The sequence below is a fragment of the Peromyscus californicus genome, unplaced genomic scaffold (assembly GCF_007827085.1).
Source record: "Peromyscus californicus insignis strain IS unplaced genomic scaffold, ASM782708v3 Scaffold_10__1_contigs__length_136768540, whole genome shotgun sequence".
Lineage (NCBI taxonomy): Eukaryota > Metazoa > Chordata > Mammalia > Rodentia > Cricetidae > Peromyscus > Peromyscus californicus.
In genome coordinates this window covers 91924270-91939283 of record NW_026294391.1, presented here as the reverse complement: position 1 = coordinate 91939283, position 15014 = coordinate 91924270, and the positions used below count along the sequence as shown (strand labels likewise).

The following is a 15014-nucleotide window of genomic DNA, read 5'->3' as shown; positions in this document are numbered from 1 at the left end:
TGTGTGTGTGTGTCCACCACACATACAATCAATCTATGAGGAAAATGAAAAATAGTAAGTAAAACATCCATAATAAGCAGAAAAAAGGCAGTCAGTTCACCCTTATGCATCACAGAACTAGAAGAATAGTTGGCATTTATTTCTTTTGGCGATATATTCTTGGCAGTTTGTTGTGGCTTATACGCAATTACAATGTATCTTGAAGCCCTGAGATAGTCTCTGGAATTTTATTTAGAACAACAATTTCTCAGCTCTTTGGAGAGAGAAAAAAGGCTTTATCAAGAACAGGCTTAGAAGCAATATGATCTCACAGTACTGCCTTGACTTTTTCTTATCAGTTGTGGGCTCTTTTGCCTTGACTGACTGACTTGCAAAAGCCTGCCTTCAAGAGACATTTCATGAGCCCGAGGGAGCAAGAATCTTAACACAGCTCAAGGTAAGATAAAAGGATGGGTAGCTTTGGCTCAGGCTTACAGGAGTTAGAAGCCAGCAAATGGGGTTAAGATCTCTCCTATAGGAAGCACGAGGCAATCAAAAGATAGGTATCTACTGGGGCAGCTGGAAGATGACCTCGGGGGAACTTTCATCCTGGGTGGAGTCCTGGGAAGCCCGCTAGGGCGTGTGCCAGTTCTGCAGCTCTCCGCCGTCGGGCGCCAAGCCCTCGCGGGCGGCTCTGCCCAGCACCGCGGGACCAGCATTGTGGCAATGGGCTCTAGGGAGCCTTTAGCGACTCGCGACCCCTTGGTAGCAGCCCTCCTTTGCAGCAGCCGCGAGCCCCAGCGGGCTCCTCCTCTTTGCCGGTGACGTCCTTAGCGAACGGAGGCGGGCGCGTGGGTGGGCCGAGCCGGCGGCCGCCTGCGATTCGGCGGGCTCAGCCACACCACCGCGCGCCCCCGCTCCGCCCGCCCCTCCGGGCGCGTCTTTTCCGGGCTCGCGCTGCGCCCCGCCTCCGCTGGCCGTCCGGGTTGCGCGCGCGCCGCTGCGGCTTTTTTTTTTTCCACTGCCCTCCGCGGCGCGCCCCTCCTTGCACGGCAGCTCCGGAGCTAGCGGGCACGCGGGCTCCTCTCCGTGAGCTTCCTTCCCCTTAAGGCCGGACTGAGCGGCGGAGACGTGGTGGACGAGGCAGCAACCTTAGGTGAGTGATCCTAGGCTGGGGAGGCTGCGGCCGCTGGGTCGGTGCCCCGGAGGGCCCCCCTATCCCTGGCGGGCTCCGCGTTGTTCACCTGAGCCGACTGGAGGTCAGGGGGGCGCTCGGCATCTGGGCAGCGGCCGCTGGCTCCTGAAGCACCTGGACTTCGGGGGAGATAACCGCTGTAGCTATCTCCTTGGATGCGCTCCGGGATCCTCCAGAACCCCGCCTGGTTCTTCCCTGCAGCTCCCTGTACCCGAGGGCCATGAGAACTCTTCCTCCCGGGGGTACAGGGCTTTGCCATGACTCAGTTGATAAGAGCACACAAAGTGCCTGCTAGACCTCCAAACGACCTTTAGGGCGCCCCTAGACCTCAGCTCCATTTTGTCCCCTCCCAGTCACTCTGTAACAGGGTCCGGGCGCGCGCGGGGGTGGGGGGATGTCTCTCTGGCTCTAGAAACATCTGCCCTCTCGCATTTGAGGGGGGTACCTTAGGTTTCGATAGATAACCTCTCAGCATCCATACCTTTAGGTATGTTAGCAAACAGCTGGATCCTAGCTAAAGCGTGCATGGTGTGTTCTTCCCGTCTTCATCCCCGCGTTCAGTAGGTATATTTAATATAAGGTTTATTCACTTCCTCTTCCTCTCATTCGAGTACCGAAAAGAACTGTGACTGATGTCTATAGACAGAAAAACCTAGGAGAATGTGATTCATTGCCTAACTGGTTACATATTTGAAATCAGACGTCATTTCTCCGTTTTACTCCAGCATCTCCTTCGAAGACATTTATTTTTCATTCTCTTGAAATTAATTTACTCCTTTGTACTTTTCATCCTAAAAAAAGTCAATCTTCACTTAGAGAAACGACGTTAAGAGTCGGAATAAGGGGAAATGAACCTCGCTGAAGAAGTAAGCCGTTTGCTTTACTGGTTAATGGTTTAATCAACCACTCAGTTTCCTCTTCTGTGAAAATATGTCCAGCTGTCATGCAGTTGGATTCAAGTATAACCGAGGTTCCTTCTCGTGTTTTGTTTCTTGGACCTCTAAATTCATACTTATTAACGCATTGCTACGGACATTCAACCTAAGAAAGCAGTTTCCTGCGCTTACTTTAACTTTGGTTTTTCTTTTTTCACTTCCAACAAGCCAGGATTCCACATGTTCTCGATATATAAATCAGCAAGTGGATATCAATTACAGTGCTGCTACTGAGCATATCAAGCAAAAATTTAAATGTAAGGCCTCCCTTAAATTGCAAACTAGCTCATCTTTTCAGCTGAATCTGCAAAAGTGGAAAACAAGCTAGACTCCTGTACAAATGGCCCTTCTCTGCCACTTCCACGGAGGAACCAGCATTATATTGCTGGTGTACTTGCAAATTGAGATAAAGGACCTTGACATTAAAAAAAAAAATCGCAGAAGGGTTTAATGTGCCGATTTAAAAGTTTGAGTGATTTCAGCTTTGTAGCTTCTTTAAAATAAATATTCTTAAAACTAGATCAAATATAGAATTTTTGTTACCCAATTGGGTAGGGATGTGATGGGTGGAGAAAGAACAAAGAATCTTGTCCAATTAGGTGCCAAGAGACCTGAATCCAGACTCTGGAGATTTTCAGATTTTAGCCTCAGCTGTACGTAGCTATATCAACCTTGAACAAGGCACTTTTCTGTTTTCACATATATAAATTAAAATGAATCTACGGTTTCCAAGATGATTCATAAATCCCTCATGTTGGATTTTGTATTATGAAAATAATGAGATTTTTATGAATATATATGTATTTTAATGTAGTTCACATTAAGGCTGTGGCTGAATCTTGTTACATCAGTTTAGAACATTTTCTCAAAGGTCTGCATAGCAAGTTACGCTTAGTTCTTAATTCATCCTGACTTAATGAGTTACTGCATGTAGTAGCTCATAATTTCTGAAGCAGTTTCACAAATATTAGGTAAACTTCCACAGGCAAATGAAAAGTGTGGGTACCACACTGAGTTTTAGACATTCATGGGCATTAGACACTTGGAGGAGGATGTACAATTGTAATTGGCTAGTAACTTTAAAAGCATATACAGAGGGGCTAGAATGATGGCTCAGTGGTTAAGACCAATGGCTGCTCTTCCATAGGACCTGGGTTCAGTTCCCAGCACCCACATGGTGGCTCACAGCTGCCTGTAACTCCAGTCTCAAGGGATCTAGCACCCTCTTCTGGCCTCTGTGAGCACCAGGCATGCATATGATACACAAACATATAGACAAAACACCTATATACATAAAATAAAAATATTCTACACAGAGAAACCCTGTCTCAAAAAACCAATAAAATAAAATAAATCAGCTGGGAGTTGTGGCACACAATCCCAGCACTTGGGAAGCAGAGGCAAGCAGATCTCTGTAAGGCCAGCCTGGTCTACATATAAAGTTCCAGAACAGCCAGGGCTACATAGAGAGACCCTGTCTCAAGCAACAACAAAATACATATGCAGACATCTCACTTGTTCTATTTATAAATTCATTCCACTCTCTTGTTCTTAGTGGCTCATGTATTTTGTGGTAGACCTTCAGGATATGATGGTGAAGAGAACACCTATGAAATTGTAGTCTGAGAGGGTGGTGTGGTTTTAGTGAGACATGGACATGTAGTTTATTTTTATTAAAGATAGTAATATCCAAGTTGGGATGAACAAAATTGCCTCAAGGTTAAGCCTCAGTAGGGGAGGAGGAGATAATTGTATCATATTGAGGACTGTTGGTTCTTTTTAGTTTTTGTTTTCCAAAACAGGATTTCTCTGTAACAGCCCTGGCTGTCCTGGAACTAGCTCTGTAGACAAGGCTGGCCTTGAACTCACAAAGATCCCCCTGCTTCTGCCTCTCAAGTGCTGGGTTTAAAGGCGTGTGCCACCACACCCAGGCTCTCCAGGTGGTTCCTTGTGGCATTACATGTTCTCACTTCCTTGACTTTCCTTAGGAAAAACAACATAAGCTTTGTTTTTCCACTCCTACTGGCTGATATTATATATTTTAACTTTTTCTCTTTTGATTATGAATTCTCGTGTTGTAGGTTGTCATACGGTTATAAAAAATAATACCCTATATCTGATTTCACCCAATGATAGTATAAGTAATTATTATATAACAGTACAGATAAGAAGTTGAAATAGATGCAATCTGTCCATCATATTCACATTCCACCAGTTTTTTCTTTTTAAAATTTTATTTTCGTTTTTTGATTTATATGTATGTGTGCATGCCACATGTGTGCAGATGCCCACCTAAGCCAGAAGAGGGCCTGGGTGCCTTGAAGCTGGAGTCATAGGAATTTTGAGCTGCCTGATATAGGTGCAGGGAACTAAATTCATTTTCTGCAAGAACAGCAAGCATTCATAACTGCTAAGCTGCTTTTAGCGTGCAGTTTGTCTCTGTTTAGTTCTGCACAGTGTTGCCATTTGTAGCTTTCTGTGACCACTCCAGGCAAGTCACGAAACAATTCGAGCCCACAAGGATTCCGTGTGTTTCCTTTTTATACTTACAGTCATCTCTCTCTCTCAGTGATTTATTTCCCATGTCCCTTCTTGTCATTTCAAGAATGCTAAATAAATGGGAACACAGGCTGTAACCATTTTAGACTGCCTCCTACCACTAGCATAATTCCTTGGAGATCCATGAGATTTGTAGAGTGAATATACTCTTAATAAATAATCTGTTTTCAGTATTGAGTAGTATGGCTTGTCATAGATGTATGTTTAACCATTCATGTATCAATGAACCTCTGATGTTTCTGTTTATGAGCGTAAATTTTCACTTCCGGGATAATTGTCTAAGAATACAATTGCCAAGTTATACAGTAGTTGCACGTTTAGGTTTCAGAGTAATTATTCTAATTTCCCTTTAGCTATCGCTCACTATGTAGTGATCTCTCTCTCTCTCTCTCTCTCTCTCTCTCTCTTTTCTTTTTTTTTTTCCCAGACAGGATTTCTCTGTAGCTTTGGTGCCTGTCCTGGATCTCACTCTGTAGACCAGGCTGGCCTCGAACTCACAGAGATCGGCCTGGATCTGCCTCCTGAGTGCTGGGATTAAAGGCGTGTGTTAATAGTTTTAATTTATAATACCCTGATGGCTCATGTTCTGCATTTGCTACTACTTGGTCTTGTTTTTATTTGTGTACTATATTTGTGCATTTTCTTTAGCTTTCTGAGGTTGTAATTTTTTGTTGTTGTTTTTTGAGACAGGGTCTCTCTATGTAGGTCTCTCCCTGGCTGTCCTGGAACTCTGTGTAGATCAAGCTGGCCTGAACTCACTGAGATCTGCCTGCCTCTGCCTCCCAAGTACTGGGATTAAAGGTGTGGTCTACCTGGTTTGAGGTTGTATTTTAATAACAATGTTTCTCCCTTCTCTTTATTTACTCAATTCTCCCTCCTAACTACCCCTCTCTTCTCCTTCAAATTCATGGCCTCTTTTTTTATTGTTATTGCATGTATATATGTGTTTGTGTATACTCACATACACACACACACTAAATATAATCGTTGGGTCGGTATACTGTTAGTTTGTGTTTATGTTTCCAATCCCAGTGGATATATACAAAACACTCCCCCACCTAAGGCTCAGGGAATATTGCCAGAGGGGGCAGAAAGATTGTATGAGCCAGAGGGCCAAGGAGTTGGCTAAGCTATACCTGTAAAGTCTCACCAACATGACCACCCGAATGTGACCTGAGCAAGGAAGGAGGACACCACCAAACATTCCAAAGTGGACAGGGACTAGGGACTCAATCCTACACAAACTACAGGCAACTGAGGAAAGCTTGGGAGGGGAGAGGTGGTCCTCCCCAGGGAAGAACACACCAATTGGTTGTCCAATGCCAAATGGTCAGCCCTGAAAACACACTACTAGGTAGGTCTTTTAAAATTTATTGTTTGAGAATTTCATACATCTATACACTGACTGCTGATCATAGTTGCCTCCCTTCCCCACAGCTTACTCCTCCTGGATCCTCCCATCCCAACATACACACCCCGGTCCTTTTTTTTTTTAATCACCGAGTGCCATGGATGCATGGGTATGGTGCCATTCACTGGTGTATGGACAACCTACCAGGCCACTGCTAGGTCTTCAGTAAAGTTCTGTCATCCTTTTGTCTATTTTTGTGTTGGATTATTTGAAATTGTTGAGTATTAAAAGTTCTTTGTATATTTTAAATACTGATCTTTTGTTGTTATATGGCTTGAAAGTTCTGCAGAACTTTAATTTGGACTGCTGAGACAGTAAATACATTAGTTGCAGAAAAAAAAAATTAACACACGGCCTGTGCTTCTGTTCTCAAGGGGTCTTATATACTTACATTATTCAATTTTATGCCTTTGTGTTCAGCCTTACATCCCATTAATTTTTCCTGCAAGCAATGCATTTACTGTCTTAATAGATCCAGAGCTCACATATGTTCTGTGGCAAGTGGCTGTGAAATCTGGTTATACATGTTCTTACCTTACTAAAATGGCTGCTATCCTTTAGTGCCTTAAAATACAGTGTCTGTTTTACCACTCGTCAAATGCAACGTAGAATTAAACAGATACACAATGTGCCAAGGAGATTTTGGGTTTCACTTTTTAAATTAGACATATGTTGGCAAAACTGTAGTTGTTCAGCAAAGTTTTTTTAAGTTATCTAAAGAACAAAACTTGCCGGGTGGTGGTGGTACACACCTTTAATCCCAGCACTCGGGAGGCAGAGCCAGGCGGATCTCTGTGAGTTCGAGGCCAGCCTGGGCTACCAAGTGAGTTCCAGGAAAGGCGCAAAACTACACAGAGAAACCCTGTCTCGAAAAAACCAAAACCAAAACTTTACTTTTACTTAAACACAGTTTGAGAGTTTATTCCTACATTTTGAGTAGTGAAGTTATGAATCTCATTTATATTCTTCGTAGGCCTTTTCTATTTACTCTAATACTTAAATTTGTCTTCACTGTATATTTTTCTTTTATAGTCACTACTTGTTATTTATTTTAACAGTTTATTTTGTATGATGTAAGGATAGAGGCCAGGACATTGCTTTACCACTGAGCTAACATCTCCAACCCTTAACTGTTTCTACAGTGACTATTAGTTTTTAGTGATGCTTATACTATCATATTTTAAAAATTGTGTGTGCCTGTATTATGGTAAGAACTTGCTAGACGAGTGATTCATTTTAATATTCATTTTTATGGTGGTACTGTAGTAATCAGTTGTCTCTTTGTGGCTACCATATCTGCTCCAGTAAGTGTGCCGTTAGGGTATCAAATTCCTACTAGAAAAAAGAGCGAACTGGTGTAAGTCAGGGACAGAAAAACAGTCCCTGTGGCCAAATCTTGTCCACCACCTGTTTCTGTAAATAAACTTCAGCTGGAACACAGCCATATGGCTTCATTTATGTATTGTCTGGCAGTATTCACAGGGACCCTGTGGCCTCCTGGGTCTGTTTACTCTGTGGACCATTAGAGAAAAATTTTGATGAACTCCCAGATAACGCAACTTTAACTCGGACCAAGTTCTTCTGGTTTATCAAGGAAAGTTTTATAGCCTTTGCTTTTCTTTGAAGAGTGCATTCAAAGCCTGACAGTAGAATTAAGGCCTAGTTGGAGAACTTAGAGAAGTTGACTTTTGCTGCTGAGGTGTGGGCTGTTTCAGAGTGAATGTCAGTTTACTGTATGGTAATTACGAGTCTAATAGAGGCCTATGCAGTTGGGTTAGTCCAAGCCAGACCACTAATGAGTGAGCTAGGCATGGCTACAGTTTTGCACCAGAAACTGTTTGGTAACCTTTAAGTACATAGTATGAGGCTACCAGGTTGAACTTCCACTGTTCTTTATTATTTTGTTTGCACAACTTCCTTCTTTTGTTAACTTGACACTTTAGTTCTTTTAAATGTCCTAAGTGTCGTGCTGAAAATGGAAATGAAGTTAGGACACTTGGCTGTACATTTGGAAGGAAGTGGATCCTGTCATATGCACCAGTATATAGTAGATGTATTTTAAAACTATAAACGCATATTTTAACGAAGTCAAAAAGGCAAGTGGCAGATTTTGAGGGGGGGATGGCTTCTGAATGTGCTGTAGAAACTTGAATTGACTTCTGTTCACCTGATTCACTACTGATGATCTTCATTTCTGTGGTAAAAGACACGGTAAACTGAACAATTGCAGTTAGTTCAGTGTGCCTGTATGCCTACCAGCTGGGCGTATAGGCTTTACTACTCAGCCTGTGTAGTAGGCTGTACATATTAGTGTGTCTGTTTGTGTTTTGCTGGGGATGGAACCCACAGCCTTCTACATGCTAGGCAAGGGTTTTCACCACTGAGTTACATCTTCATGTAGTGTTTTTAAAATATATGATTTAATATTTTATAAATTGATAAAATATGAGTGGGCGGAATTGGCATTCTTCCTGGAACAAGTGAAATGATACACAGTGTGTGGGATTCCCTTCACATCATATGGCAGGTGGATGGCAGTGGGGAGTGGACATTGAAGAAAACAGTTCAACATATGGATAATGGTTGAAATGGGTGATAATCACATTAGGCTCATTATTATGAATGACACTGAGTTGTTTTAGGAAGAGTTGATGAGTGAAAATTGCTAAAAATAATAACTGTAATTAGGTAAAGACAGTATAAGATTTCTGTAAATACAGAAGTTTGGGTATTGTCTGCAAGCTCATTGCTTTGCAAGTTTCTTCAGTTCCTTGACATTTTTAATCCCAAGAATTCAGTTTAAATTTCTTTACAATCAAGAGAAAAGTCGCCGGGCGGCGGTGGCACATGCCTTTAATCCCAGCACTCGGGAGGCAGAGCCAGGCAGATCTCCGTGAGTTTGAGGCCGGCCTAGTCTATAGAGCGAGATCCAGGACAGGAACCAAAAAAAACTACACAGAGAAACCCTGTCTCGAAAACAACAACAACAAAAAAAAAAAGAAAGAAAAGAAAAAAATGAGAAAGGGGGGGGAGAGGGAGAGAGAATATATCTGAATCTTCTCATTTAAGAACATACACATATTTTGCCAGGTGTGGTGGCACATGCCTTTAATGCCAGCATTTAGAGGCCAAGGCAGGCAGGTCACTGTGAATTGAGTTGGAGGTCAACTACATAGTGAGCTCTAGGCCAGTCATGGCTACATAGTGTCTCAGGAAACCAAAAAAGAATTTGTATAAATATTTTGCTGTGCTATGTAGTGTCCTAGAACAAAGGGAAAAGGAGAAATTCCCATCAGAGAGACTTAGATGAACTGACACAGGAGTTCTAGAGTACAATAAAGGAATCACAGTACGTTACACACCATGATTCCACTTATCTAAAGGTAAACTAACCTTATCATGTGTGTAGATAATAAAAAAGGTATGATTGATAACATACTGCAGAGTACTTATCCCAAGAGGAAAAGGGAGTGGTCTTAGAGGAAACATATAAATCTATAGTGTATTTAACATTTTAATTGCTGTTTTATTGGTAGTTGTACAAGTTAACAAGAAACATTTGAGTTTGTTGTATCCACTGGAGGATACTTAGGATTATTATATAGCAAATTTAATTAATGACTTGTACTGTACTGAGTGAGTGTTCAGGTGTTTTATAAAACATAACTTTTTCTCCCATGGAGAATCTTATTTCTACTTTGAAAATATGAATATAAGAATATAATACCATGTTCAGATCCATTGTTAACTTTCTGATGTAGATGCTTGTACATACATGTTTGCATGCATACAGATACTTAGTATTCATAGATACAAACACATCTATACTGTCTACAAAATGAGTTTTTGCTCTACATACTGATTTGTAACTTTCCTTTTTTCACAGTGTACTGGAGGCATCTTTGAGGATTGGTGACTATGTAAGTGAAAAAGATACCTTGTGAGGAAAAAACCCACATAGTGCTGTGTAAATATAGTATATTAGTCAAAATAGCTGGTTTCTTTGACAAACTGTAATCATGGGTGAAAAGTTACAGTCACCGAAAGTAAATAACCAGCAAAGTTTTATGTTCTCAATGTCAAGCCAGTTCAGATGGTTTGGGATTAAAGTATGAACAAGTTGCAGATGTGTCCCTTTATGATGGGACTATATTCTGAGAAAGGCATTGGCTGCTTTCATCATTGTGTGAACATCATAGGTTGTATTTATACAAAGCTAGGTGGTGGAGCCCATTGTATATGTAGTGCATGTAATTGCATCACAAATGTGACTAATGGGCTTTTCTACAGCCTTACTAGGCGATAGGAATTTGTGAACTTCATTATAGTCCTATAGGATCACCATTTTGTGTGTGTGTGTGTGTGTGTGTGTGTGTGATGGTAATGTCTATACAGACCTAACCTGTATTCAGATTGTAGTTATGGGTCAGGGGCTAAGAGTGCATGCTGTACAAACGTGAGGACTGAGTTCAAATCCCCCTGTAAAAAAGCTGGGCATGGTTGAATGACTCCCTGTCACCCCAGTCTTAGGGAGTGGAGTAAGGGTGGAGATGGCAACAGGAGGCTCACTGGCTTCCTGGTCACAAGCCTAGTTCCAGGTTCTGTGACAGACCCCGTCTCAAGGAAGTAAGATGCCGAGGAGTAGAATAAGACACCTGATGTCTCCTGGCTTCTCCATAGACATGGGCTTGCTCCTGCATATACATGCACATGTGCACATATGCCATGCACACACATATACATAGATTCCACACAAGCACAAAATTATTGCTAAAGTGATGGGGAATAAGTGCAGTATGTGGAGAATGTCATTAACTTTTTGTGTGTGAACTTGGACTCCAGTGAAACGTATTCAAATTGAACCTGTGTGCTTATTTTGCTTAAAGAAGAAAACTGTAGCTGTATCTAGATTTTGGATAGTTCTGTGTGGTAAAGAGCTTCATTTTTCAGCTTAGAAAAGTAAAGAAAATCTAGGTATCTGTAGCAACATGAATCTTTGTCTATCTCTGTATGTGAAATTGAGAATTGAGAGAAACATGTTAGAGGACCAACTTTGATTTGATTGATTTGAGCATGCGTGTTTGTACCTTGCTTTCTCATGAAGCATTAATTAAACAGACAAGACCCATTATAATCTCCTGAGTTGATGATGTGGGACCTGGAAGCACAAATCTGCTGTTTTTGCTGCTGTTGTTTTTGAGCCAGGGTCTCACTATGCAGCCCAAGAACTAACTCACTGTGTACTCCAGGCTGGCCTCAAACTCATGTCAGGCCCCTGCCCTAGCCTCTCAAATGCTAGGATTACAGGAGGATGCCACCAACCCTAGGTAAAATATATTACATATTATTTTTCGTGATTTTTTGTTCCTTTCATCATTTTCCACAAATTCAGTAGGACATTTTATTATTTAAAAAGACTACATGTGGACAAGGTTTTTCATATGGAAACTCTGCATAGCTGCTCCTTTTTTATAGTTTTTTTGAGACAGGGCTTCTGTGTTGTTTTGGTGCCTGTCCAGCATCTGCCTTTGTAGACCAGGCTGTCCTTGAACTCACAGGGATCCGCCTGGCTCTGCCTCCCAGGTGCTGAGATTAAAGGCGTGCGCCACCACTGCCGGGAACATTCTCTTTTCTAATGAGAGAATACTCCTATTTTTTTGTTATGATAATTGAAACATCCCGGGTTTTCCAAGGCTGTCTGTCTGCCTCTTGGAATTTGATTTCATATCAGAAGGATTTTCCACTCATAGGTGCAGTTAATAAGGTCACAGACTTTATTTTTTATTTATTTTTTTAGTAAGATTTTTTCTTCACAAACCAACTACAGATCCCCGCCCATCACTCTTCCTGCTCCCTCCCAGTTTTTCCCTTAGTCCGTTCCCCACCCCCTCCTCTGAAAAGGTATGGCCTCCCATGGGTAAGGCCTCCCGAGGGGAGCCAGCAAAGCCTGGCACATTCAGCTGAGGCAGGTCCAAGGCCCCCCCCCCCCCCTGCATCCAGGCTGCCTCAGAAGGACAAACATGGTATGTACTCACTCGTAAGTGGCTACTAGAAGTAAAGCAAAGGTCACAGACTTTATAGGAGCATTAATATAAAGGTTCTCTATTTCTGTCTTGGTTAATGAGAAAAGATGTTGTAAAGTTACTGGTGAATTCTGGTGGTTGTGGATGAGGCTAATGCAGGGGGAGGCATACTGAAATAACTGTTTTCTTGTATTTTTCTGCTAATTTCCTTTAACGTATAGTCACATGATGGTCATACTATGAAAAAGTAATGGCAGGCTTCTGCAGGATTACCCATCTAAGAAAACCTGGAGAAGTGAGCAGAGCTGTGACTTGTAGTCTTTTCTTTGGGCCACCAGCTCCCAAATGACATGGAGACTTATTATGAAAGCTTGGCCTGTAGCTTAGGCTTGTTCCTAACTAGCTCTTATAATTTAAATTAAGCTGTTTAAATTAATTAGAATCTATGTTCTGCCATGTGGCTCCTTACCTCTCTTCCATCCTGCACCTCCTGTTTCCTCTCCATGTCTCCTGTTCCTCCTCCTCTTCCTTTCTTCTCTCCCTGGAAATCCCGCCTATACCTCCTGCCTAGCTATTGGCTGTTCAGCTTTTTATTACACCAATACAGCAATACACCTTCACACAGCATACAAATATCCCACAACAGTTGCTGCTGAGAGGCTGGTGAGTATTACTTGTGCTTAGAATGTGTTAGGCATTTCTGCTTCTCAGTGGAACAGAAAACTTAAAAGATCTCTCAGACAGGAAACAGGAACTTGGTGACTGAGCTGAAAAGCCAGTCCTGGCTTTGAGAAGAGAAGATAGGCACAATAATATAGCACTGGAATGGATCTAAGTGGAAGATGCTGTATTTATATGACCACTGAAGCCATGGAGTTGAGAAGTAAGTTAGAATAGATGAAAATCCATAGCTTTACTGAAGGACAGAACTAAGTAGTGGTCATAACCCTTGCTAGGTAAGTATGTTTCAGAAAAGTAGAGCAGAGACGAGAAAAGTAGGCCAGGCATAATGATATTCGTAGAGTTGGAACCAGAGACTTTCAAAGTTGGCTAATTGCAAGCTTAGTCTAGCACGGCTTTAAGGTCTTTGGAATATTTGGGGTGCAGAGAGTATCAGGTGCCAAGACAAGAACAGAAAGATTTCAGAGAGTATTGGGATTCTCTATGCCCAGACAATTTTTTACAACATGTACTGCTGTAGGCCGCAGGAATATATCATAAGAACTCAGCTGGTTATGGCAAAGTCACTACCTGGAGGAATCAGGGAATTCCTCCAGAGGAAGCCAAATTCCAAGGAGTTTTTGGTGTTACTTGGCTTGTGATATATCAGCTGTATTCTGTTATGAAAATCATGTGTGCCTTCATAGTTTTCCCAATTGACTTTTCCCCATGAAGGGCTAACAGTGTGGACTGATCACTCTCTGGACATACACATTCCAGGTGTTTGGAGAACAGCCTCAGGAAAGGCTTTCTCTGGAATTAGATATCTCCCTTGGCCACTTTCAAGGACTAGCAGTAATAACAGTCCACATGTAAGTCTCCTGATTTAAGGTAAATTCCACAAGGAGACACCACTTAGGTCAGGTGGACGTTAAGTAATAGCTTTACACAATTCAGCTCAGACCCTCCTTTCTTACAGCCTTACTAACTTTATAGACCACTAACTCCTTACCTAACCACTTCTAGGAATATTTAGATAACCTTCTGCACTGACAGCTATGCTCAGCCCGAACCCCAGTTCAAGCCTCCCTGTAATTATCATCATTGGCAGCATCCAGCCAGGTCCATCCCCAGTTGGAGGAAAGCACCTTATCAGAGATACCTCTGTACTCTCTAAGAACAGACTTAAGCATCCAGGCTACCTGTTTGAGAAGGCCTGGCGAATGTGCCAATTAAGCTTTACTTCCTCTTTTCCCAAACCTTACCTGTAGTTCCAGATCTCCCTTTAACTATCACCAGAGGCATCTAGCTGTACACAGGTTGCCTAGCGACTGAGCACACTTTCCCCCACCCTGCAGAAAAATGGCAGATAGCTTGAACAGATAGGAGCCACAGGAAAAAAGAAGACAGTTTTATTTTCTCCCATTGACCTAGAAACTTATAGATTCTTAACATTTTCTACTAATCACGTTTAAGACTATAGTTGAGCACATAAGATCCCTCTTCCTAGATATTACCCGAATTTAGCCTTTAGTTAATTCATTTCCCCATTGGTCACTTCCCTTTGGGGTTGCAAATGATAATTAACGGCTATTGCCTCTCAATGTGATTCTTATCACCCCTCTGTTTGACCCTGGAAGCCTGGCTTTGCACTGCTAAGGGAATACTGCTTGTAAGTGTATATATACCAGGACTTCCAGGGCACAGGGGGACAGAGAAGAGAAAAGAGAATGGAAGAGCTAGATGGGTAAGAACTTGAGAGGAACAAACTGAGATGGGGAAGAACTAGGTTGAAGGGCTAGAAGAGAGGACTAGAGGAACGAGATGGAAGATGAGGAAGAGCCAGATGGGGAAGAACAAGATGAGGAAGAGCCAGATGAGAGAGAAGGAGACGGAAGAGGAGCTGATAGGGGAAAGAACTAGATAGATGAGAACCTAGAAGGGACAGAACTAGATGAAGGAATTAAGATAGAACCTAGAGGGGACAGTAGATAAATATAGAGAAATCAGGCAAGAAAGGAGGTAGACATGAGAGCAGAATAGAAGCTGTGTAGAGAGAGAACTATCACAGAGTAATAAAGTGTATGAACTAGGAGTCTCGTGTACATAGATTCATTTCTTTTCATCAAAGATTAATTATCAGCTGGTTGTAGATTCTTCCTGGACCCTGGGAGGGGACTATCGAGGGGCTGGACCCCCTTAGTCCCCGATAATGTACTCACTGCTTTTCTGTTGCTGTGATAAAATACCAT

The 15014-nt window shown here is 42.1% G+C and overlaps 1 protein-coding gene across 9 annotated transcripts in view; it reads left to right on the top strand.

The window, feature by feature from the left end:
• The first annotated feature begins 899 nt into the window (after nt 1–899).
• The window catches only part of Acsl4 (acyl-CoA synthetase long chain family member 4), a 77270-nt gene continuing 63155 nt past the window's right edge, over nt 900–15014 (top strand). For 3 of the 9 annotated variants that reach the window (XM_052737196.1, XM_052737161.1, XM_052737171.1), the window contains exons 1-2: nt 900–1135; nt 9966–9999. The gene's annotated coding sequence lies outside the window, so the exon portion shown is untranslated. Of the gene's footprint in view, nt 1136–9965; nt 10000–15014 lie in introns of those variants that run through there. The other 6 variants (XM_052737205.1, XM_052737179.1, XM_052737188.1 and 3 more) reach the window with 4 other exon arrangements.